This window comes from Diabrotica undecimpunctata, chromosome 9 (genome assembly GCF_040954645.1).
Source record: "Diabrotica undecimpunctata isolate CICGRU chromosome 9, icDiaUnde3, whole genome shotgun sequence".
NCBI lineage: Eukaryota > Metazoa > Arthropoda > Insecta > Coleoptera > Chrysomelidae > Diabrotica > Diabrotica undecimpunctata.
This window is the reverse complement of record NC_092811.1, coordinates 108,027,620-108,054,157: the sequence shown is the minus strand read 5'-3', so window position 1 is coordinate 108,054,157 and position 26,538 is coordinate 108,027,620. Positions and strand designations below refer to the sequence as shown.

Sequence of the window (26,538 nt, the reverse complement as noted above, 5' to 3'; positions counted from 1 at the left end):
TTTTAACTTTAGAGGTGTTTATTTTAAATAAAATAGTTCCACGTTTTAACACTCTTCATAAAATTAAAAAGCGCTGAGATCAGAGAACTGTCAGTGAAAGTCAAAGATGGTGTCGAGACGTAAAATAAAATTAATCGAACCTAATTTCAAAAATTATTTACTTCCAAGACGACTGGTTATTTATTGCGATATTTATTATACATATAATTTATTTTGTTTAAAACTTTTTGAATTTTTTAATCAAAGGTGTTATTTCTTATGATGTGTAGGTATGTATTTATTTACCTACAAAAGCACTGTTTTGATTGAATGTTTTGTTGAATTTTGGATTTTAAACCAATTAAATTGCTTCTGAGTATTTTCACATATCTGTTAGTTATACACTTTTTGAGTGTTTACAATTAAATGTTATGTTTTTAGTTTTAAAGACCTTATGAGAATGGATCTACTAATTATGAAAGGAACTATACCTGTGTCAAACAACAGTCTATCCATGCAAGCCAGGAACAGTTAGCAAAACAATGATGTTATGGAAAGTGAAATGGTTGAGACATAATTAAGAAAGGTAAACAAATCAGTGTCCTAAAAATCTCAAATTCATACCAATGAATAAAGATGCATACTCATTCCTTGTTTATACATTAGAATTTCTGAAAAAGAATTCATATAATTCCTTCTTGAGATTCTCTTTTTGGTTTCAGAATATTTCATAACTTTGTTATTTTTCAGTCAAAATCATTCTGAATGTGGGTGTTACTCAAGCTTTTACAAATCATTTACTAATTTTATTATTACTGAATAACTTTGTAGTTGTAGTTGTAGTCTTCAAAAGTCACAACATATCCCTAGATACAAAAATGAGACATTTGAGATGCTATGTTTTCTCTGTGTTGTTGTACGGGGCGGAGGCATGGACGCTTACAGACACCACTATTAAAAAACTTGAAGCATTTGAGATGTGGCTTTATAGAAGAATGCTGAGAATATCATGGACAGCAAGGATCACGAACAAGGAAGTTCTAGAAAAAATGAAGAAGGAACCAGAGATTGTGTTTACGATCAAATGCATAAAATTGCAATATCTGGGACACGTTATGAGAAATCAGCACCGTTACTCCCTGCTGCAGTCTATATTGCAAGGTAAAGTCAAAGGTAAGCGAGGACCCGGTAGAAGGAGAATATCATGGCTGCGGAATTTAAGAACATGGTTTAAGAAAACCTCAACGGAGCTGTTTCGAGCCGCAGCGAGCAAAGTCATGATTGCCAATATGATTTCCAACATCCGAAACGGATAGGAACCAGAAGAAGAAGAAACTTTGTAGTTCGGTTTTTGTAATGTATTTAATTAAACTTGTGTTTTACTAGACACAATGGTATACATGTTTAGCAAGGAGACATCTTTAAGTGTGTCATAAACAATTACATGAGCTTTCTGTTTGATTAGTATACAATGAGAGACAATTAGTATACTATACTGTGTATATACATTTTGTTCTTGGTGTTTCTTATTTTTTTGCGTAGATGTATTAAATTTGGTTAGTGATTATATTAGTACTTGCAAGATACTGAAGCTGTTTAGATATAATAGTTGTGCCAATAAAATTACCAGCTGTAAAATATAGAAGAAATCGAAAGAATAAAAAGATTTTGATTTATAACAATAAAAACACTGAAAACTTTTGATTTACATTTAATTCATATTTATATTTCTATTTTTTACAGCACTGAAACAATGATTGAAGAGTCACCATATGTATGAAGCAACTACTACAGCAGAAAAGAGACCTCAACTCAAACAAGATGACATAGCAGTAATGTACAGATAAAGAGATAAAAATAGCAGTTTCTAAATACAGGAATATACTTCAATATTTATGTTAGTAGAACATTTTCTTCTATTAATTTATTAAATATGTACCATTCTTCATTATAAACATCTTTTCTTGAAGGAAAAGTTTATTTTGTATCTAAGACAATATTATCAAACATCTGCTTTGGTTTTTAGCTCTAAATTTTAACATTAGACAAAATATAACATCAATTTGTAAGTTTAAATTGTTGCCATACAAGTTTTCTTCAGGGAAGGAAGAATTTAATTGAATAATTAATATTTTGAGTGCTGATTGTCCATATATGTAATATTTGTCTCTTGTGCAATCAGCTGATACCCTTATCACTTGGTGATTTGTCCCTTGCTTAGTTAACAACCCTTGGTTGTATGATTCTTGTCTTCAATACCATAATTAAATGTTAAAATGTATGTTAAGCTTAAGCTTTCCTAATTTTTATTGCAAAATTGCTATAAAATTTGATGTTTCACAGCAATTGGCTGTCAAAATAGTTTAAATTCATTCTTTGCTTTATTCACAAGTCTGTCATATTTCTTCCAAATAATGGAAAAGAAAAAGAAATGTTTTTCAATAGAGCTTTTACTACTATTTATTTTTTAATATTTTCTATGTTGGTCAATTTCTCCTTTCGTTTTTTCTTTCGTCTATGACAGGTTGTGGACAATATCTACCGGTATTTATACTAGATCAATCGAGCTAAATTGGCCTACTATGCTAATCCTAAGACATCATTGAAGGTGTCCTCATCAAGGACTGTTTGTAATTAATCATGTTGTAAATTGGTTAAGTATTTATCTAAATGGCAAAGGGATGGATAATAACAACTCTGGGTTTATTGATAAGTACTAAGATTACAAAAGTCTTGTTCAATCCAGTGATCACAGAATATTATCTTTTTTTTTGGCTTAGTGTCTTTTTGGAATGACATTTTGGTTTAAAAAGGTTTGGATTGTGTGATTTAAGCTTTTTTGACTGTCTTGTATTATTTTCAGTTTGACATTTTAACATTTAAAGAGCAACAATTTGTATGTTTAGATTGTTGCAATGCCAGTTTTCTTCTAGATTTATTTATTTATCGTATGGCAATTACAACACATTTAGAATAAAATTACAAACACTAGTAATATAGGTATTTGACAAACTTTAAATAGTTACAAACATCAAGTGTATTTATATAATCAATTTACTCTGAAGTTGCAAACAGGAAGTCTTCAGGGCTACCATTGTAGGATCTTGAGGGACACTCTTCAATAATGTGGTCGATGGTTTGGTTCTCCCCACAGTCACATTGAGGAGACGGGTTCTTTCCCCATTTATGTAGCATGTAACCACATCTGCCATGTCTGGTTCGGATCCTATTTAGAGTGAACCATATTTTGCGTGGAAGATCAAAACCTGGTGGCTTGTGGGTAATGCAGGACATGTTATTTTGCCATGCGTTCCATGCTTGGGACCATGCATTCGTGATGTTGAACTCCTCATGTATCATTCTTGCTGTTTTCATTGGTGGTTTTCTAGAACGGAGACGGGTATTTTGTGCACTCTCGGTATGTTGGTGGATCAGCAGGTTTATATTGTTCTTGATCTTTTTGTATTCACATGTAAGATCGTCAACTCGTCGTAAATGTGGAGGTGGGATGTGACTTAATACTGGAAGCCATTGGGTGGGAGTTGATTTAATTGTACCAGCTCTCATCCTCATAGTGCTGTGCAGCTGAGTGTCGATCTTTTTTCTTCTAGATAAGAAGATTTTAATTGGTTAACTTGTCTTTTAAGTTCTGTTTGTTCATATAATTACCCCTTTTATTGTTATTAATTGCTTTGTGGATTCAGTACATCAGAAATTAAGCTTTTATAAAGGAAATAACAGTATAAAAATAAGACAAAACGCAGATTTTCCAACATTTCACATTTGAAGACATTGTCAAAGGACAAAATATAAATAAATACGAAATGTGATATTCATTTATATAATTCAAAGTTAAAATGTTAATTAAGTTTTGTGTTTTCCGTATTTTTGTTGTAATATTTCCATATAAAAGACTTATAACAGTTGAATTTGTTCATATACATGGCTTTCAAAGTAGTGTAAATTTTCTTTTTTGGGCAATTCATGAGTGTCTGATATTTTTTCCCCATTTTTCTCAATTATATTAGAAACATTGGTTTAATTTGAAATGTATACTATCTGCATAATTTTCAAAGCCCTAGTAGATGTTTTGTAGCCATTTTAATCTCGAATGTCATGTCTGTAGTAAAAATTGAATGGTTGGTTACAAAAATATATTACAGACAAATATTTATATATTAGAGAGTTTTTGTGCAAGCAAATACATATACGTAACGTATCTTTTTGACATATAAGCATGCACATTAATGGTTGAACTAACGTATCTAGATACTTATTACCTAACGTAACAGCCTGGTACGTTACGTTCATACGCATCCCTATCGAGCCGAAGGTAATCAAATGCACAAGGGGATCTTACCCGATTACCAAAATATCAATCAACATCCACATTTCATAAGCACACGTGGTATGTGTTTTTTCACATTTGTGGTTAAGTATATTTGTTTTGATTTTTATAAATAATGTAAAGCAGTAGGAAACGACTTCACTTCAGCAATGAAGATGATTTGTTCTTGTTGAAAGAATCGTAGGCAAGAACCTTTAAGACCATCCAGAAAGGTGGAATTTAACCCAAAAGCGAAAAATATTTTTACATTTTATATCAGACATGGTATCAAAATTAAAGCAGCCGTATAGTCGTGCAAGATGTGGAGAAGAAGGGCATCTTCTATGTCTTCGTCTTCTTCATCATCAATAAAGGCACCTACATTTAATATCGCGTCCATCTCAAAAATTAAAAATTGTTCAAAAAAATATTTGTTATTTATTTTGAATATATAAAATAGGGTTAAATGACAAGGACAAGACTGGTTGACAATTGATTAGTTAATCACTAATTTGATGAGGGCAACACCATCGTTACGTTGCGTGCAGAACTTTAACTCTTAATTTAACGTTCATCTTCTTGGATACGTTAGTTCTTTACGTATAGGGAAATACGTTACGTTAAGTAGTTACAAAAACTCTCTATTGTTAAATATTAAAATTGATAAAAAATATACTCAAATGTATGATCTTTTTTTTCGTACATTTTGCCATTCAGTATATCAACGTTTTGTAATAATTTCTCACTTCCTTATAGTTTTAGAGCATTTTGATCATTTCATATTAAAGGAAATATTAAAAGCAAAAGTAAAACTTAAATAAATTGACTAATTTTTTGTTTATTTTTTAGTGTTGATGAAGCTCTTTCTGAAGCTTATGTAGCATTGAAGGTCATTGAAAGAAGTATCATTGACGAAACTAGAACAGCTTGCAGAGATTCTTCGCTTCCAGAAATGCTCTATTCCAAATGATTATATGCCCAACAACTGATTTGTGGTGGTTTTACAAAATCTACTGTGAAAATTCAAGTTGAAAATGTTAATATTGTAGAAAATATGTATAGATATATGTTTACTACGCTATAATATTGTGACAATAAGACAAAGAATCATGTATTTTATATATGAGGCCGTTATTTACAAAGAGCAACAAAATCGTTTCAGCTTTCATGGAAATTGTATTTTTGAATTATTGTATTTTGTAACCAATGCATTATTAATTATGATGAGTCAAATCCGTTAAAAAGAAGAAAATTGTTTGTTTTTGAAAAGAGAGTTGCAATGAAATAAAAACAAAAACTGTTTAACGTTTTATTAAAATAGAAATGTATTACTTAAACAACCAAATACCCTGTTACAGTCATAAAAAAATTAAAATAAGCGGCTTTTTCAAAACACAAAGAAATAATACCAAAAGATTTAAACGATTTTAGAGTCGTTTTTGTTTTGACATAAATCTTGGTCACCTTCACTCAGGATATTGTTATAGAAGATTAGTTTTGGTAGTGTCATCTAATCTTCACCATATTGCTTATTCAACAAACTTATAATGGAAGTTTTATCTCCTTTAAGTGACTTACTTAATGTTACCTCAACTGGCTGAACATATGAAAGAGAACTATCTTTATATTAACAGCTTTAGGTGTTCCAGTGTTATTAAAGTAATTATTCTCATCTTAAGTAAAAACCGTGTTTTATAAAAGATAAATCGTTTTGTGTTGATAAAATTTCAAGTGCCAGGCTCCAGGAAGTTTTACAATGTGCTTTGCTTTAATTTTATAGTCTTGTATGATCCAGCCAACACTTAACTTATTAGTTAAGATTAGCATGTGAACTTATTATGCCTAGATTCTACAATAATAGGTATTTTGTTTACTTTCTTCTCTATCAATCAGAAAACTCTATATGTATGAATAAAGGAGTGTCCTACGTTTGGAAATGTGAGCTTTATACTTTGTGAAGATTCTTTAACAAGCCGGTGGTCTTATATTGCCAACATGGCTGTGTTCTTATTTTAAACACTGCACATACCAGCGAACAAGTTAATTTTTGTCAAAGAAGCATAACATATTTGAGTATGTAAAGCATATCTAATTGCTAAGGCTATTGTGTATTATTTTAAAGTAGAAGTGGGTTGGTCCCTTAATGTTCCGTAGGCCTTATCGCTAATTATCGTTCTCTTCATAATTTGTGATAAAATATTGCTCTAACATCTAATATATGTTCCAATCAGTACCTATTCAGTACAATAATTGTAGGCTGCCTATCGTGCCCTTGGAAATTCACCTGAGTTAAAGATTTTGCACCTTGCAAATACTAATTAAAATGTTTACCCAAGCACCTTGTTTGTAACTGTAGTTTATTCCCCATTTATCCTCGTCGCCATATTATTGGTGTTCGCATATAATCATATAAATAATACCCAACTAAATTAACAACTTTACTTTATATTTCAAAACACAAACAAGTATAATGAATACATATCTTAGGTTATGTCATGTGCATGAAGTTAGTCACTATCACCGTTGTTATCTATACTGTGCTATCACTATGTATAAAGTAGTAGACTTGGGAAATAACATCCAACGTACCTGTTAAAGGATGCATACATTACAAACTTGGTTTCAGACAATCTAGACACTGCAACTGCAAGTTATAGTTTATATGATGTGTTTATTGAATGATGAAGAAACAAACAGTTTTGCAAATAACGTTCAGTTTTATTCCACTTTATAATGTGAAATAGGCAGTGTCTTGTATTGATATTTTATTGGTAATGATATCTTAATATATACATATAAATCTACATTTAATTGAAAATTGTAATATACATGTATTATCTTTGGGATTTTGGTGCCTCCTCCCTCCTGTCTATAGTGAGCGCTCTCTCGCGGTGAAGTATGTTAGTAAAAAGACCGTAACAGGCAGTTTTGAAAAATTTTAATGATTGTAATACATTCCTCAAGAAAAATTAGTTTGACTTCGCCAAAATAAAAAATGATTTTGTTTTATTTTGTCAATTAGGATAAATAACAGCCTCATATATTATCAATTCATTGTAATTTAGCTACATTCAATAATGGTAAAATGGCACATTGTATCTGTTTTCTTTATCAAATGGAAATTCAAATTATTTTAAATTGCTGGTTGGTTATATGTCTAATTCTTCGTTGAATGTTTGTAATTAATTGTAATGCAATATAAAATCCGGTTAATATCATCCAAAAAAAACTTTAAAAATCTTTTTTTCTCTTTTTGTCTTTCTGCTAGTGGCGTGCTTTACTTTATATTAACCGGAATGATTTTAAATTCCTGGTCAATTCATAGTTCGTACTCTGATCCAGACGGGCTGCTTTGCCGTTGATCAGAGGTCTATTCAATATATTTTTACTAGATTCTATCAATAGTTTGGTCTCCGGGATCATTCTGTTGATTAGTAAATCTAAAGAATCTTTTATCTTCATCTCTACATTTTCTTCTTTTCTTTCGCTTACATATGTCTACTAGTTCCACACAAACAAATAATATACTTTATAGTAGCAGGAATGATTTTAAATTGCGGGTTGACTTGTAGTGCTTTCTTTGTACTTCTGATCTGGACAGGCTGCTTTGCAGTTGATCAGGATTCTACATTATATTGTTACTAGATTATGTCTATAATTTGGCCTCAGGATCATTTTTTGATTACTATTTAGTAATCATTGATAATTGAGTGGGACAGACCACATTACTATCATTCAAAGTAAATAAAAAACTTTCTTTTCTTGTCTTCTCTTCTATATACTCTATCTTACAGTGACAATAATGAGTTTAAATTTCTGGTCGACTTGTAGTATGTTCTCCGTACTTCTGATCCGGACTTTGCAGTTGATCAGGCCTCTACATTATATTTTTACTAGATTTTGTCTCAGGATAATTTTGTTGATTACTAATTAGTAATTATTGATAATGGAGTAGGACAGACTACATTGTTGTCATTCAAAGTAAATAAAAAACTTTCTTTTCGTTTCTATACTTTCTATATACTCTCTTACAGTGACAATATTTTAAAATTTCTGGTCGACATGTAATATGTTCTTCGTACGTCTGATCCGGACTTGGTAGTTGATCAGACTTTACATTATATTTTTATTAGATTCTGTCGATAATTTGGTCTCAGGATAATTTTTTTGATTACTATTTAGTAATTATTGATACTGGAGTAGGACAGACCACATTGTTGTCATTCAAAGTAAGTAAAAAACTTTTTCTTTTCTATACTTTCTGTTCTTCTCTTCTGTATACTCTATCTTACAGTGACAATAATTTTAAATTTCTGGTCGACTTGTAGTATGTTCTTCGTACTTCTGATCCGGACTTTGCAGGTGATCAGGCCTCTTCATTATATTTTTACTAGATTTTGTCGATACTTTAGTCTCAGGATAATTTTGTTGATTTATATTTAGTAATCATTGATAATGGAGTAGGACAGGCCACATTACTATCATTCAAAGTAAATAAAAAACTTTGTTTTCTTTTCTATACTTTCTTTTCTTCTCTTCTATATACCCTATCTTACAATGACAATAATGATTTTAAATTTCTGTTTTTTATACTTCTGATCCGGACTTTGCAGTTGATCAGGCCTCTACATTAGATTTTTACTAGGCCCTGTCGATAATTTGGTCTCAGGATAATTTTGTTAATTACTATTTAGTAATCATTGATAATGGACTGCGACAGACCACATTACTATCATTCAAAGTAAATAAAAAACTTTCTTTTCTCTTTTATAGTTTATTTTCTTCTCCTCTGTGATTTATACTTTATTTTTTCTTTATATTACTGTTAAATTACTTTTTGATTTTAAACGAAAACGAATTTTAATACAAATACATTTTCATCACTGTGTATATCAAATATGTAAGCAATTATTTTATGGGCTCTAAAAGAACAACCATTATTTTCCCGCACAGAAACACGCCAGACATGTACCATGCTGTGGAAGAGTACTCAATTTAGGGTGTTGGTAAGACTAGTGTACAAAGCTAGCAGTCATCTATTGTATTGAAGTATTTATAGCGTTTCTGTGTTTTATAAACATGATCAGGGAAAAGTGTTAATTGCAAAGGCTATAAAAAGATTTCTCACCGAAAACTCAACTTTTCTATGTATAAGTTTATAATTTATTGTATATAATTTCAATAAACTCTTCTGTATGAATTTAAAAATAAACTTTAAATCATAAAATGTCTTTTATTTTCCTTAGAAATGTATCCGTGGTGTTCATGTGAGAAAATAACGCGATATCGCTAAATAACACAACTCCAGAAAATCGCCCAGATGTAGGCAACAGTTTATACACGAAACTAGCTAAACAATCGCCTAAAAGATGGCGCCACTTACATACAGGCCAAGGTCTCTTAAATAAAATTACTTAGGGTCAGATAATTAGAATAAAATTTCAGTACTGATTGACTATATGGAGGGGTAGGTCGCTCTTTTTCGTCTCACACACAAATCAACCAAGAGTTTTCTTCTAAAAACTAAAACTTAAAAGTCAAATATTATGCATCACGAAATGGCAAGAGTCTCATGCTGATGTTTGTTAGAAAGTGTTAACTGCAAAGGCTATAAAAAGATTTCTCACCGAAAACTCAACTTTTCTATGTATAAGTTTATAATTTATTGTATATAATTTCAATAAACTCTCCTATATGAATTTAAAAATAAACTTTAAATCATAAAATGTCTTTTATTTTCCTTAGAAATGTATCGGTGGTGTTCATGTGAGAAAATAACACGATATAGCTAAATAACACAACTCCAGAAATTCGCCCAGATGTAGGCAACAGTTTATACACGAAACTAGCTAAACAATCGCCTAAAAGATGGCGCCACTTACATACAGGCCAAGGTCTCTTAAATAAAATTACTTAGGGTCAGATAATTAGAATAGAATTTCAGTACTGATTGACTATATGGAGGGGTAGGTCGCTCTTTTTCGTCTCACACACAAATCAACCAAGAGTTTTCTTCTAAAAACTAACACTTAAAATTCAAATCTTATGCATCACGAAATTGCAAGAGTCTCATGCTGATGTTTGTTACAAAGACCCCGCCCGCCCTTCGTTTTCCCACCATTTTGATACTTTACTTAAGTACCCGAAATGCGCGACTCCTGTATTTTTATCTAAGTGGCCCCATCTGTTGGGGGCCCCTAGAACTAGAGATTTCAAACAAACATTAAGAAATTTTTAGAATTATTTGTAGTCTACTTTCACTTTACTACCAAATTATTGAAAGATTGATTGATATTGAAGGAGAGAGTCTACGTCTTGTATGTCTAAACAAATATTGATATTCTTCCAGGATGATGGGAGTATGTTGGGAAAATAATACAATCAAATTATTTTACACTTTTATTGTTCAATCACGAATATTATAGACAAACAATATTTTAGAGATTTTTAATTTTGAACATTTTATTTTATGTAAAATTTTATCCAGTTTCTGCTAATACTCTTCTGCTTCATCGTTCATCGTTACCTGCAAATAGAAAAAGTCGTTAATAGTGAACTGAAAATTATAGTTTTTTGTTAAATTAAAATTTCCTTTTATATTTCTACACTATTAAATTCTTTTGATTAAATAGACATTTGCATTAAAATCTCCGGACAGTTTTTATAAGAAAAATTGGTATTTCGATTGTAATTAAATGAGACTTACAATAATTAATAAATATAGTTTTGAAAATTGATTGTAATATATATATATATATATATATATATATATATATATATATATATATATATATATACACAGTGTAGGTAAAAGTTTATGGTCGGTATGGTAAAATTTAACATGGTTACCTAACAAAGATATAAAATCATATTTTCAGCGAATAGACAAAGATAACAATCATATTTCTCCTTGGTCTTCCCTCCCTATTTCTCATTGACACCCATTGCCCATTAGTGAGACGATTAGTTCCGATCAGAGATATTTTAAATCTCTGGTTCCGATCCTAATATAGCTAAGAAACTAGAGGTGGGTCGTTAACATTTTTATCGGAACCGTTTTTCGTAAACTGTAACTAGTTGATTGTTTACCAGTAGTTTCAAATAAGCGAGTACACAAACAAACATATTGGCTATTATCGTTTATGTGTATAAGTATTAAAGTGAAAGAGACTAACGAAGGATATATTTATTATAACTTAAAAATTAAACAATACAAATAGTACTTACATTTACAGTACACATTATTACACTTTTCTTCTTAACCGTGTTCTTCTTTTATTTAAAATTAAACCAGATTTTGAACATGTGTTCACAAGGAACAGATTTTGTTACAATACCACAATATTTTATGAATATAGTTGTTAAGTTAGGATATACCTGGCGATGGTTTTTCCACCACGGTAATGGACAGTTCCAATCTCCGTTCGAAATTTTTTGTGGGTAATATATCATCATACAAATACATGTCGACTTCTTTTATGTCTCTCGATACAGGTGTATGTTTAGATGAGTCATGTCGAATTAATTCATCAACAATACACCATGGACTTAAGTCATCTTTATCATTTTCTTCTTCTTGTACTGGTTGATTTTCAATAGTACAATCTTCTTTTTCTTTTTTTATAGAAGTAACCAGCTTCTTAACTCTTTTTTTTGTTTTTTATAACTAGGTATTCTCATTAATGAACGAGTTTCGATTTACGATTGATAGTTCGTTAAAGGATTTATTTATTGTAAATATTCAATTAAGAATTCTTTTTCTTAGTCAAAATTATCGACCTAGTATAAGAATAATAATTTTATTTTCAAAAAATGCGTATTACTGTATTACTACTGACATCTGGACATATGGAGTTACATCGCATTAACAGGACAATATTTAACCGAAAATTTAGAATTTAAAACGGTTTTATTAGGCTGCTGCCATTTTTCTGGAAATCATAATTCAGAAAAGATCGCTTTTGAAATAAGTAAAATTATTTCACTAATTTTAAATTTCAGTTTCTAAAAAAACACATTTAAAAAAAAATACCTTATCTTTAGAAAGGCTTTTAAAGTATCAATTACAATATAACAAAGTTCCCAAACGGCCAATCCAAGACGTGGAAACTAGGTAGAACTTCACCTATTACATGTTAAAAAGAATGACCGAGTTAGAAGAGGCAATCCGTTCCACATTTGTATTAGTTAATACAGACTTAGACTTGGACCAAATCTAAATAATGAAGACTGGATTATTTGTTCTCAATTTTTCCAAATTTTACGGCCTTTTAAAGAAATAACAAATACAATGAGTGGCCAAAAATACTTGAAGGGTAGTTCAGTGATTGTTATGGTACGCTGCCTGCAAGAATCTTGCAATAAAATTTTAGCAAACGGGTAACCTTACATCCATAGTATCCGACGTAGTACAATTACTAATATCGGGTTTAGCAAAAAGATTTAGAGGGATAGAACAGAGTGGCACATTGTCATTATGTACATTGATGGATTCACGATTTAAAGTGCAGGGATTTTCTGATAAAAATGCAGGTAAAAAAACAAAAGAAAGAGTTAAGAAGCTGGTTACTTCTATAAAAAAAGAAAAAGAAGATTGTACTATTGAAAATCAACCAGTACAAGAAAAGGAAACCGATAAAGATGACTTAAGTGCATGGTGTATTTTTGAACAATTAATTGGACATGACTCATCTAAACGTACACCTGTATCGAGAGTCCATTACAATGGTGGAAAAACCATTGCCATGTATATCCTAACTTAACCACTATATTCATAAAGTATTGTAAATGTGAACACATGTTCAAAATCTGGTTTAATTTTAAATAAAAGAAGAACACGGTTAACAAGAAGTAAAGTAGAAAAACTTACGTTTTTAAATATCACTTTAGACGATTCGCGATTTAATAATAACGTGTAATGTAAATGTAAGTACGATTTACTATTTGTATTGTTTACTTTATTTTTCAAGTTATAATAAATATATCCTTCATTAGTTTCTTTCACTTCAATAAATATACACATAAACGATAATAGCCATTATGTTTGTTTATGTAGGTACTCTTTTACTTGAAACTACTGTTAAACAATCATAGTTATTGTTTACGAAAATCGGTTTAGTTGCGCTAAGAGCGTAGGCGCAAAATTTCGGGCTAATGCTTTTTAAATGTTTTCATTTTTTTCGAATCCTGAGAAAACTAACAAATATTTTTGAAAAATTTAAACCCAGAATGAAAGGTGACATTATTGCCGAGGGCCGAAAGTCCCTTAGAATAAACAAAAAGTTTTTTTGAATGAGATATTTGAAATTCAAAATCACACTAAATTTTCTCTCTTTTCACCCCTGTAACTTATTAAAATAAACATTATAGAAGTTTTCAGAGACTTTCGGCCCTCGGTAATAACGTATTCTTTCATTCTGCGTTTAAATTTTTCAAAAATATTTATTGATTTTCTCAGGATTCGAAAAAAAAAGAATGCATTTAAAAAGCATTGGCCCGAAATTTTGCGCCTACGCTCTTAACCATAAAAACGTCAAAGACCCACCTCTACTCGTTCGTTACCTGTGTCCCTACTTTGATTCGGTGCTTTGACTACGCGACATGAGACGTTACCAAATAATTTTGTATGAAGGTTTATTTATTTTGGCGTTATATGCATTTTATTATTTTTATTGGAAATAAGGCATAATGTGACTTTAAAATAAGCTTATTTTGATGTTTAGATTTTTAATTCGGAAATCGTACTTAAAATACGAATCATTATTAATTTTATTTATATAAAACGATTTCCGAAGTGGAAATCAAAATGTTATATTACACTTATTGTAAAGTAAAATTGTGGCATATTCCCAATAAAAAACAGTAAGCTGCCATTTAAATCCATTTCGTCCAAATTTGATTGTCTTAGAACATTGTTCAAATGCTAAAAAGACAACAGGTCAAATAAAACCAATAAGTTTGGCAACGTTGAATTTCCCCTTTTTTATTATTTCCACTCATGCAAGTTCGGCGATTTAAAGGGCGGACCTAATATACCTCTATCTTTTTAAACAGGTGTTTCTCACTCCATCTCACGTAAGGTCCATACCGACCATAAACTTTTACCTATACTGTATATACAGGGATGAGTGCCTTAAGAAGCGGCAAAATAACGCAAAAGATAGAAAACATAATACGTTGTGAAATAAAAAGAGATGAAAGTAGTAGAGGTGAGAAATTATCGATATTAACCTATAATTTACTTTACATTACATTAGAATTATCGAAAATTTCCCACCTTTAGACGTTCGCTTATGAGCTGGTTGACTTCAGTCATAGTAATACGTACCACGTAATGTAAGTAAAAACAGTTTAAGTAGGAGTATTTTTTTATCCAAAATTAAAGTACTGATCAATAATAAACTATGATTTGAGACGTCGCATACACTCTTCTCAATACAGAATTATCATAGCTTGTTATTCTGTATTCGTCAACACAGAATTAATTATCAAATTACTACTAATTAAACTGTTTACTTACATTTGCTTTATTGCCTCCAATCAGTTTTTACTTTATGCGAAATTTAAAAAATGTAAATATTCGACGTCATACTTGTAACATTATGACTGAAGTCAACTAGCTCATAAGCTAACGTCTAAAGGTGGGAAACTATCGATAGTCCTAATGTAATTTAATGTAAATTAGAGGTTTCTATCGATAATTTCCCACCTCTACTACTTTCATCTCTTTTTATTTCACGTGTTATGTTTTCTATCTTTTGCGTTATTTTGCCGGTTCTTAAGGCACTCATCACTGTATATATTCTAAATTAAATGAACATTCAAAAATTGGGAGAAAAACCTTAAAGCCCCCAAAAAAACATGGTTTTCATTGTTTTTAGATGTTTTGGCGGGGTTGAATAATATATTTTTTGACGTCGACACAACCTGAATCAATTTTCTCATATTTTTACTTTTTATGTGATTACTGGGACACACAGAAAGAGCTAACCCAGACTCTACCCTAAAGCGAATAACTGGATGGAGACCAACAACAAAGAGACCAAAGGGGAGACCCAAAACAAGATGGAGAGATCAAGTCTTAGGAGACATAAAGAAGCTGAGAATCTACAATTGGAAGGAGCGCTGTAAGGACCGGAAAGAATGGAGGAAAATTGTAGACAGGGCCAAGTCACACACGCTGCTATAATAATAAAAAAAAACAACAGCGGACTGATTCTCCGCAATAAATAAATCAGAGAGCCCAAAAGGGCGGCAAACACTCCGCCAGGAGTGAATAAGCCATGATGATGATGATGATGATGATGTGATTAAAAAATAAGACTCAGTGAAATTTTACTGTTTGTATAGACCCTCACGTTGAGTGTAAAAAAGCGAATAACTTTTCTTAAGTTTTTTTTTATTTTGTGTATTAAACCAAAAATTGTAATTAGTATTTTAATGGGAATAAGCCACAATTAAAGTTTAAAATTAAGTTTATTGACGTTTTAATTTCCACTTCGGAAATCGTTCTTTAACCCGTTCGCTGTGTATGTCGCTCATCGGCGACATTCGATTTTTCTCTCCAGTGCGCTTATCGCCAATGAACGGCAGTTGTTTGTTTACTTACATTCTAACCATGGTACAATAAACACAAGGTATGATATTGTGCATGACATTTGACAGCTGACCCAGACGTGTGACGTAGTCAAGAACGCTAGAACCCATGGTACAATGAACACAACAAGAGAACCAGTTCCATTAATTGAATCTTCTGAAGATAGTATTGTAGAACATGACTCTTGTGATATGCATAAAAAGAGTTTGAGTATTTCTATGATACAGAAGATGTTAACAGATTCAAATCTAACTCCTAAAAGAGCCTGTGACAATATTTTAAAGTTAGGCGAGAAGCTGAGCTTTGTCCCAATTGCAAATAAATCATATTCTTTGCCTGGTAGTAAGAATTCGTCATATACAAGTGATCATTCTGAAAATGATGCTATCATCTGAAAGACCATACTCAGTAGAACAGTTTCTTATCGAATAACTAAGAAATTACAGTACCTTTATGTACAAGTAACTTAAGTGTTTTTATATATATTTGGGTATCATACGCATCAACTTATTAGTTCGTAATGTTTTATTATGCAATTTGTAATTTATTTAAATTGTGCAATTAATTGTTTATTTTATTATCTTTTATTTTGTGATATTGGCGATTTTTATTTCAGTAAATTTTAATTATTGTTATTTTCTGACCTTTTGTAAGCTTTGGCTATAAAATTGTACAATTTTCTGTGACAATAAAGCATATTTCTAGAAGCTTATCTTCTAAGTCTTTTAAACATGGTGTTAAAGAACTCTTCATTTACCACAGTTTCTATTCTATTGATGAGTACCTGTCTCATGTATTTTATTGTATTTTTTATGTTTGACGAATGTAATAATGTATAAATTTATATAAATAAATCTATCTATCTTATACTTTTTAAATTTCCCACTTTTTTCCTATTAACATATTACAACAATACCATTAACTCAAAGGACACCGAATAAAGTCAAGATAAACAAACAACAGACATCTTTGAGGGCCATTATCATCTAAAATGTTAAGCATAATATTAGAAAAGGTTATACAGGAAGCAAACATTAATAGAACAGGTCTGATCTACCACAAAAAAAAAACATCACTGTTTAGCATTTGCGAACGACTTGGTTTTGAAAGAAAAATATTACGTAGGATCCTGGGCCCAATAAGTGAAAACAACAACTGGCGAATTAGGTATAATAGAGAAATATACGAGCAATATAGCGAACCAACTCTAGTACAACACACTAAACTGCAGAGATTACGGTGGGCAGGGCACGTGGTCCACATGCATGAGAATAGAATCCCCAGAAAATTATTAAATGCCAGAATGCAGGGAAAAAGACCTGTTGGAAGACCTAAAAAGAGATGGGAAGACGAAGTCGATGAGGATGCCAGGAACTGCCTGGGAACGCGTTCATGGAAAAGAACAGCGGTAAATCGAGATGAGTGGAGAAGCCTGTTGAAGAAGGCCAAGGCCCGATTTGGGCTGTAGCGCCATTGGATGGATGGATGGATGGAACAACTTGGTAATCTTGGCTAGAAGGAAAATAGAGCTGATGGAAACAGTCATGAAACTGAAAGAGAGGGTAGAAACCAAGCTAATGTATATAAATGCAGCAAAAACGAAGTATATGGAATGCACAAATAAGAAATTCGTTCGGGGGCAGTACATAACAATGATAACAGCAAAGGTAACACAACATAAATTCGAAGAAGTTAAAAGATTCTTCACAAGAGAACCTAACTGTGAGGAAGAAATAAAGAAAAGAATTATGCCTGACAACCGCGCTGTATATGCTCTCAAAGGATTGTTAAGAAGCAAAAATATATCTCGAAAAGCAAAACTAAGGGCATACAAGACCGTAATAAGGCCAATAGTGATGTATGTTTCTGAAAAATGGGTCACAACAAAAAAACACCAGGAGTTTTTATTAGTTTGGGAACGCAAAATCTTGTGGCAACATATTAGCGGTAATTAAGGTTCAACCAGTTAGATGGTTGGGCCATGTGCAGAGAATGATTCCGTCTAGAATTCAAAGAATGGTACTACCTAGTGCATTGGCAGGCAAAAGGCGAAGAGGAAGACCGAGGTCAAGATGGAACAACGAAGTTAAAGATGATATGAGAAGACTTAACGTAACAAATTGGGAAAGAAAATGGAGTGACAAAGAATAGTACATCATCCATGGGCCTACTAGGCTCTTAGTACTTACATATTAATTTCATTATTAAACAATACCAAGATAATTTTATGTGTGAAAATTACAATAGATGTCATTTAAAACATTGACCAATATTGTGTGACCTCACTACACTCATATTCGATGGCCAGCTAGCTCATCCGATCTAAATAAAGTTGACTTTATCATTATTTATTTTGATTTTGTGTTTAGTTCAGTATATACGTACAAATTTTGTGTACCTATTACAAACTGATCATTAACAAATTAAGAAGTGGGAATATCTTGTATATTTGAAAATAATTTTAAAATTTTTAGCTGTACTAGACCCATTTTTATGTAGATACCACTTTTTTTGTATCTTTTTAAACATTTAAAATAACGAACTCTGGAGTATAAGTTGATCAACCTGTACCTATGTGTAATAAAAGATAATTAAAGCTTGTTTTATAAAGGATATCTATGTGAACAAAATAACTGTACCAAAAATCAATAAAATTAAATTAACTTCAAAATATTATTTATGATTAAATATTATAATAACATATGTTTATCAATTCTTTATAATCACTATTGTTTGGGAAAGTATGTACTTACTATTTCTTTCTTATTTTTACATTTAATATTTTTCTGTTACGGTACTGTAATGTTATCTAATTCAATACTGTATTCTAACGACTTTGGTAAAATATATTGCTTCCTGTAAAATTATTAAACTGGCCATCTCATGTATTATTATGTTTTAAGTACGGAGAATTTGACTTATCTTTTGTATTCTGTGTCACAAAGATGCACACAAGTGTACGGTTTCGTATTACAGCCACAATTAACTTAAATTATCGCCACTCAAAATCACAATACACTAGGGTGATTTATTGATGTACCCTCTTCCACCCAACGGTCAAAAGGTTCTTTTCTGACCTGCAATCTCGACACTTCCTCCCCAGACAGCGAACCAAACGGACCTAGTGTGTTATAGGTTCTCGCCATCGAGCGTCTGCGGGCGCACCGACGCGGTATCAACGAGATTTCCCTGGCTAAGAACACATCAATATTTCAAGGGGTAAGTCTATATTCTTTGTACAAACATCAATAATGAGTAAGACCAGTTAATTTCTTAATTTACTGACAGTTGTGTTTGCTTTTTGTCGCTAATTTATTCACAAACAAAATATCGCATTTTTACTTTATAATTATTTATCTAATATCATTTAACCAGCGACCTCTTAAGTTTTATACAAAACAACTATAGCCAAATTATATAAAAAAACTTAACTACAAAGCGAGTTTATTATATTTTGCGCATTTATATATTAGAAAAATCTGGCAATGGAGCCAAATTTGTTATATACTTCCTCGGGTTCAAAAATATCCATTCTTTCAAACAAAATGAGCTGTTGGTTAATGTACCAGGGAAAGAACCGATAGTCTATTTTTTTCTTAATCCTGGATGAAAATATTTTGGACAGTATTGTAGATTATACTAACAATTATGCTGTGAATGTATTTTGCAATAAAGCACATGCAATTCGTTCGCGTATTTTACAATGGAAGGACGTTACATTACCAGAGTTGTTGAAGTTTATACTACTTTATTTTGTCTTGAGGAACTCTCAAGACAAAATGTTCCAGGTTTGTTGGAAAATGTTAGACTCTTTAATTTTTCATGTTTTTTCGAAACATATGAGTCGTGATTGATTTTTACTAATTTTACGTTGTCTACACTTTGTAAAAAATCCGTTTTCGAATTATTCAAAACCAGAAGACCGTCTATACAAAATATGGATGCTAAAGTACATTCGTTTACCAAATTCCCATCAGTAAACATGAGCACGTGTTGATATTCGCCGTCTCATTCGTCAAGAGGCTACTAAATATAATTTATTACCTTAAGTCAGACAGATTCTCATGTTACAGATCCAAACTTGCCAGCATTTTAAATTCAAATTGTATCGTGTTGATTTTTAAGTTAATATATTGTGTTATATTTATGTTATAGTTATTGTTAAGTTATTTACTGGTCGTGTTATTTTTTAGAGTTTAGTTTAATTGTGATATAATAATTAAATTTCAAGAAATTCTTACACTAACAGTTTCAAAAGTAAATATTTTTAAAAATTATATGAAACATAGGTCGTACATCAGTACGACCCTGTTTGGCTTACACGTGGTTCTATTGACGATTGGGAAATTGTAAAATGAACACGGTTTAATAGATCAGTTCAATGAAGAGATGTGTGAAATCTATTACCCAGGTAAACAACTATCAATGGACGAATCTATGATTTTATGGCGAGGTTGCTGGTGTTGCACCAGTAGATTAAAAATAAGAGAAACAAGTACGGGATCAAACTATATATGAGGAGGTGGCGTTCAAAAAAGGATTTGTCATAACTAGAAAAATGTTCAGAAAATCAAAAAACTAGGTATTTCTTTATTTTCCATGTTTGTGGTTGACATTTTTTTTTCTAATGATAGATTGGTAGTTCTGGATACTAAAAATAAATATAAAAGTAAAATATTATGTGCTTATTTTATAAAAAATAGGTTTATTCAATCGACTAAACGCGTTTTGATCGACCGGTATGGACCAAACTTCTTTTGAATAAACTCTATGACTAATCCTTTTTTGATTGAACATGTAGATAGGCATAGGTCAAAAAATGAACTTACAAAACAATAAATTTGATCTAAACATCAATATCTTTATGACTTATTGAGTATAAAATTCAAAACTCAAACGTGCATCCGGCATATGAGACAGTTATCCGACAGTTTATCTGTGAAAAATCAACTATGGTCTTTTATGTAAATATTACGACAAAACTTAATTTACATTTTAATTTTGAATTATCAAAACGGAACATTACAATGCACATATTTATTTATATTTTTTCCGCAACCTTGCGTTGGTGAGAGAAACTACGTTTTATTTTCCGGTAAAACACCTCCAAAGACGAGAATAGAAAATAATTCGACAGAGGTGATAAAAAAAAGTTGAAAGGTCAGATGGAATTGTGAAATTGGTAAATTCAATAAGAAAAGGCAAAATATAGGTTAGCAAACTTAAGGTCTATATCTGACGTCCCCTTCCAGCTCAAGAAACTGATTCAAAAACGATTGCGACGTTGCCTATGTGTACAGAAAGTCGGATAAAATAGAATACATTTAAACAAAAATAAACATTATAGGCTAATTAATACAAACGCATAAATTGAAATTATTGAAAAGACAGAATTGATATCTCTGAACCGTTGAGGTGGAAATAGCTTCTCCGCATTCCTAACGCTCGCAAAATATAGAAACAGACGGCGAAAAGAATACTTAAGATTATGGAACAAGGAAAGAAAGGGATTCTAGATCTTGTTTTATGAAGAGTAAAAAAAAGAAAATAATAAGATCACCTGCTAGCCGAAAGAGAAAATAAGAATCTGAGACTATACCATGTAGGTAATGCACACTTACTAAGAGAAATGAGAAAAGAAAATAAAGAAGAGATAATACAATTAAAAAGTCAGAGCTGAAAATAAAAGAGCAATTAAAAAATACAAAGCAACCTCTAAATGAGGTGGAAAATAGATTAGAAATACTCGAAAAGGAAAAATAAACAATATTGTAGTAACTGGATGAGAGATTGATAAAAAGAGAAAATAAAAAAAATATGTGACCAATTTTATAAGAATACACCTAAATAAGGAAGTAAATATAGACAGAGCAATAAAACTAGGACAAAAAACTTGTTTGCTATAAATAACAGAAGTGAAAAGAAAAAATAGAATTATGCCAAAAAAGAGTCTGCCAACTACTCAATACTGTTTATTCATGTTAAAAATGTAAAATCTTACACACGTCAAATATTTACGAAACCTCAATTAAAATTATGCTGTAAGTATTCCTGAATTGCAAAAAAAAAGTAATTTTTTAAATTTTATTTTCAAATTCTTTTTCAGGCAAGTTTCTTATATTTTCAGGCAGAACATTAAAACATTTTATGCCCAATATCCTGGTCCATTTTGACACCTTTTCAAAAGCCAATATGCTGGTATGATATTCTGTTTGTGCATAGTATCATAACTATGATGATCTTCGTGACATATATTCTAGAATGTACTGTGCTGGTAAGTAATAATTCCCAATCTTTAATAAGCCTGACGGCAGTCGTCCCTAAACTTCAAACCGGCAAGGACCCTCACTGCCTTTCTCTGCAGACCTAATACTCTGTGAGTGTCAGCTGCGTGACTCCAGACAATGATAGAGTATATAAGATCTGAGTGGAATATGGAGTGATAAATAGTACATACAGTCTCCAGTGAGACGCATTTTGAAAGATTTCTCAAAATAAAGAGACTTTTGTTTAGTTTTTTACATAAGTTATTAATATGTGGGCCCCACTGTAATTTTGGGTCCAAAAGAACTCATAAAAATCCAGCATTCATATCACTTGTTTAGTGATATGGATGCTAGAGTTTGTAAAAATCACTTGTTTAGTTTTATTGTTGTTCAGAACCCACCTATTTGCAGCAAACCATTGCTGTCATCTGCTGTGTTACCATAGAACCCTCCAGCATATCTTCAATATTATCAGCTCCAAATCTGCAAAGAGTGTATATTTAGTCTTATGTTCCATGTTTGGGACATCACTTATATAAATCAAAAATAAAATAGCGCCCAGTATTGAACCCTGGGGTACCTTAATATTTAACACACTCTCTTATGACAACACCCCACCAACCCTCAAAACCTGTACCCTATCTTTCAGATATGAGTTTATGAGCCAATACTCTCGGAACAGGAGGATTTCATGATTGACCAAGTCAAAAGCCTTGCTCAAGTCACACAAAAGGACTGAGTTAAATTGAAGCTAATGAAATTACTATAATATACAACATAAGGTTTAAAATACCTAAAGACTGTATTTTTATTTTTACGAAAAGCAAATTGACATTCAGAAAACAACATTGACCTCATAGAAATCTTCTATTTGTAATGCCATGCACTTTTCCACAATTTTCGAAATAGTTGGCTGTAGTGGATTGGTCGATAATTTTCTAGCAGTTTTGAGTCCCCATTTTTGAAGATTGGACAAATTATTGTTTTTTTAAGGACATTATGGAAAAACATGTTCTTTGATGCAGATATTAATTAGCTTAGTAAGTGTAATTTTTATATTTTTTGTTTTGATCAACTTTATAATTCAATACAAGATTGTCACAGTTGTTTTTATTTTTTAAATTATTGATAATATCCTGTACTGTAGTGAAAGTGACTTCTGAGAAAGAAAAATGAGTTGATATTTATTTGAATTATATCTATTTGATTCAGATTTGAAACTGGGATATCTTTGATCAAGTTGGATGCTATCTGTGAAAAGTAATCATTAAATATGTTTGGTCTGATATTAGGAGGTTGGCTAGTATTTTTCTTAACACCACAATGTTCATTTATGATTTTCCACATAGACTTTATTGAATTACTGGAAAGTCTTTATATTGTTACGATAAATATTATAGAGATTCTTTTAAAAGAATCATAGATGGAGAGGAATGAAGATGGAAAAAAGTATTTTTAAAAATATTGGGATGCAAAACAACAGGGAGTAGTGGACAAGGGAAATTGGAAAAATGGAAACAATTCGTGACAAAAAATAAGGAATAAATAAAGGCAAAACTTATAGAGAATGAAAGAAGAGAATATTACTAATAGAAATAAATGTTAACGAGTGTAGGCGTAATAAAAATTAGAAAACTATTAGTATATGGACCAAATGAAAATTATAACGCACAAAGCAAAGATAAAGTTTGTTTAGAGCAGCAGAAGCAGCAAGAAGAAATATACATTGCAGGAGATTTCAACAGTAGGGTCGGAATAAAAGATGAAATCTACACTAGACATATAGGACCATTTGGAGAAGTGACCAGAAGTAACAATGGAAGGAGATCGCTAGAATTTTGCACTTTCAATAATATGACAACTAATACATTTTTTTAACACAAGGAAATCCATGTGTATACTGGAGAAGTAAAGTTAACATGAAAAATTCATAATTGACAGTATACTAGTTAAAAGCAATGATAGAAGAAAAGTAATGGATACAAAAGTACACAGAAGACCCGAATTAGGCAGCCACCATTACATGGTAGTAACTAAGATATGAGAATCAATAAAAAAGAAGAAACTGTAGACTAGAAAAAAGATTAGTACAGAAGGAGAGGAAAACCAATTAGAAAAGAGATGATATCAATATTATAATTTGCTTATTCTGTCTGTCTTTCCGTAATGTAAACCCAGCGACACCTAACTACAAAAACTACTACCAAGCATGGAGAAATTATAAGGAATGAGAGAAGTGTCAAAAGCGAGACTATAGATTATTATTTGTAATTTACCGTTTTTTCTAACCTATCTATACCGAATTACAAGTACTGCATCAGTGAGACGAATTAAGTACTACCTCTAGGGCTGTTCTGCTATCAGTTTTATTAAATGAGGAAGATTTAACATGTACATTTGAAGAAACCATTAAACTTTTAAGTATTTTAATTACCATTCCTATGTCAACATCTAAAGCAGAACACTGCTTTTCGATGCTAAAACAAATTAATAACATTCTATCGAAATACCATGAAAGAAGAACTACTTAGTGCTTTAGGTGTGCTATCTGTAAAAAACATTTTATAAATGGCATTGATAATTTTAATAATAAATTCAAGAAAGAAGGATGGACTTCATATATCAGAAACTTTAAAAGTGATATTAAACAACTTTGTGCATGTGTGTAAATATTATTGTAATGGTGTTATTTTTATAATTTTGTAAATAGACTATATAGACTCAATCGTAATAACAAACTTAAGTACTATCAGCAGCAAATACTGGTGGTAAGTTGAGTTTTTTTATTGTTAATTAATTTACTTTTTGATAAGTTTTAGACAATTTCTTGGCACTCCAGAAATAGCAAATACCTACATAATGTAAAAGTATTCTTACATTTTTTATTAATTTTTAATTCATACCTTTTTTGACAATAACGTGAACCTATCATTAAAAATTTAGGCTCTGCAGATGTTTAATATATTGTCTTAACAAACTTTTTCTTCAGGAAAACATGTTCATATTTAACAAATTAATACAAGAAAATTATTTACTAACATAAATATTGAAGTATACTCCTGTATTTAGAAACTGCTATTTTTATCTCTTCATCTTAATATCACTGCTGTGTCATCTTGTTGAGGTCTCTTTTCTTCTGTAATAGTTGCTTCATACATATGGTGACTCTTCATTCATTTTTTCAGAACTGTAAAAATAGAACTATAAATACACATAACACAAAACAAAACGTAAATAAAAAACTTTTTATTCTCTCTATTTTAAAACTTTTATATATAAATAGCAGTCAGCATTTTACAAGTATTAAGATATAATCATAAGACACAGATTTAATTAAACACATTAAAAAAGTGAACCATTAAGTTTTTCAGTAAAAAATGAAATTAGTAAATGTTATTGACTGACCAATTGGACGATTTTCACATTTGGTCCCATTGAAGATAGCTACAAAGGAGCTGGGAATTAAATTCACAAAACAAATTTTTGACGTTTGACTGTGTTGTCATGTCTTTATAATGTATATGTTGTAGGCTTCAATTACAAATAGAGAAGCTTTCAAAAATACATTTTTATTATATTATTATATGAATTATGCAATTTTTTTTATATACCACACGAACGAATAAATACTCGTTTTTTCTCATATTAATTGCAGTTAATTATTACAACATTTTTTTGGCATTTGCCTTTGATAATAAGCTAATAGATTTGGCAATCCTCAAACCACCAGTTGCCAGATTGTTACAGATGATCACCAGATGTCTGTGGAAAGTACCTGAATACTATTCTTATTATTTTTTTAAAGAATTTCTTTTTTACTGTTAGTTTGTTAACGTTCTATTGGATTTTTATTAATTATAAATCACATGCTATTTCCCGATTTATTAAAAAAACATGGCAACACAGTCAAGTGCCAACATTTCGTTCTATGAACTTGAATTGACAACTCAATTATAGCTATCTTCAATGGGACCAAATGTGAAAATCGTCCGACCAATTAATAACAAACCAAAGAATATAACAAATTTCTGACATATTTTGAACCCAGAAGGAGAATTCCAATAAGGGATATTTTCTTTTTTAGAAATTCTATGAATTGAATGAATTTTGAGATTGTTAAGATACTATGATTTGTTTACCTTCTTTAACTTTGCCTCAACCATTTAACATTTTATTCTCCATAACATCATGGTATTGCAATATAAATGTCCCTTTCTCCCTTGCAGACTGATTATTTTGCTCATGTACAGTCTTCTAACCTAAAAACAAAATTATTAAATGATAAACTCTCATACAGTATTTTAAAATTCACAGCAATATAAAAATATCCAGAAGCAGTTTAATTTCTTTAAAATCATAAATTGAATAAA

The 26,538-nt window shown here is 30.8% G+C and overlaps 2 long non-coding RNA genes across 4 annotated transcripts in view; one reads left to right on the top strand and one right to left on the bottom strand.

Moving 5' to 3' along the window:
* Positions 1–80: 80 nt before the first annotated feature.
* LOC140450380 (uncharacterized) lies at positions 81–9,833 on the top strand. Its single transcript, XR_011952015.1, has 3 exons — positions 81–269; positions 1,723–1,876; positions 5,156–9,833. It is a non-coding gene; the product is annotated as an uncharacterized lncRNA (long non-coding RNA).
* An 862-nt stretch (positions 9,834–10,695) lies between these two features.
* Positions 10,696–26,538, bottom strand: part of LOC140449851 (uncharacterized) — a 28,980-nt gene continuing 13,137 nt past the window's right edge. For all 3 annotated transcript variants that reach the window (XR_011951903.1, XR_011951902.1, XR_011951904.1), the window contains exons 2-5: positions 26,308–26,427; positions 25,208–25,355; positions 22,570–22,651; positions 10,696–10,832 (exon numbers count right to left, since the gene is read on the bottom strand). This is a non-coding gene — a long non-coding RNA (uncharacterized lncRNA). The remainder of the gene's footprint in view (positions 10,833–22,569; positions 22,652–25,207; positions 25,356–26,307; positions 26,428–26,538) is intronic.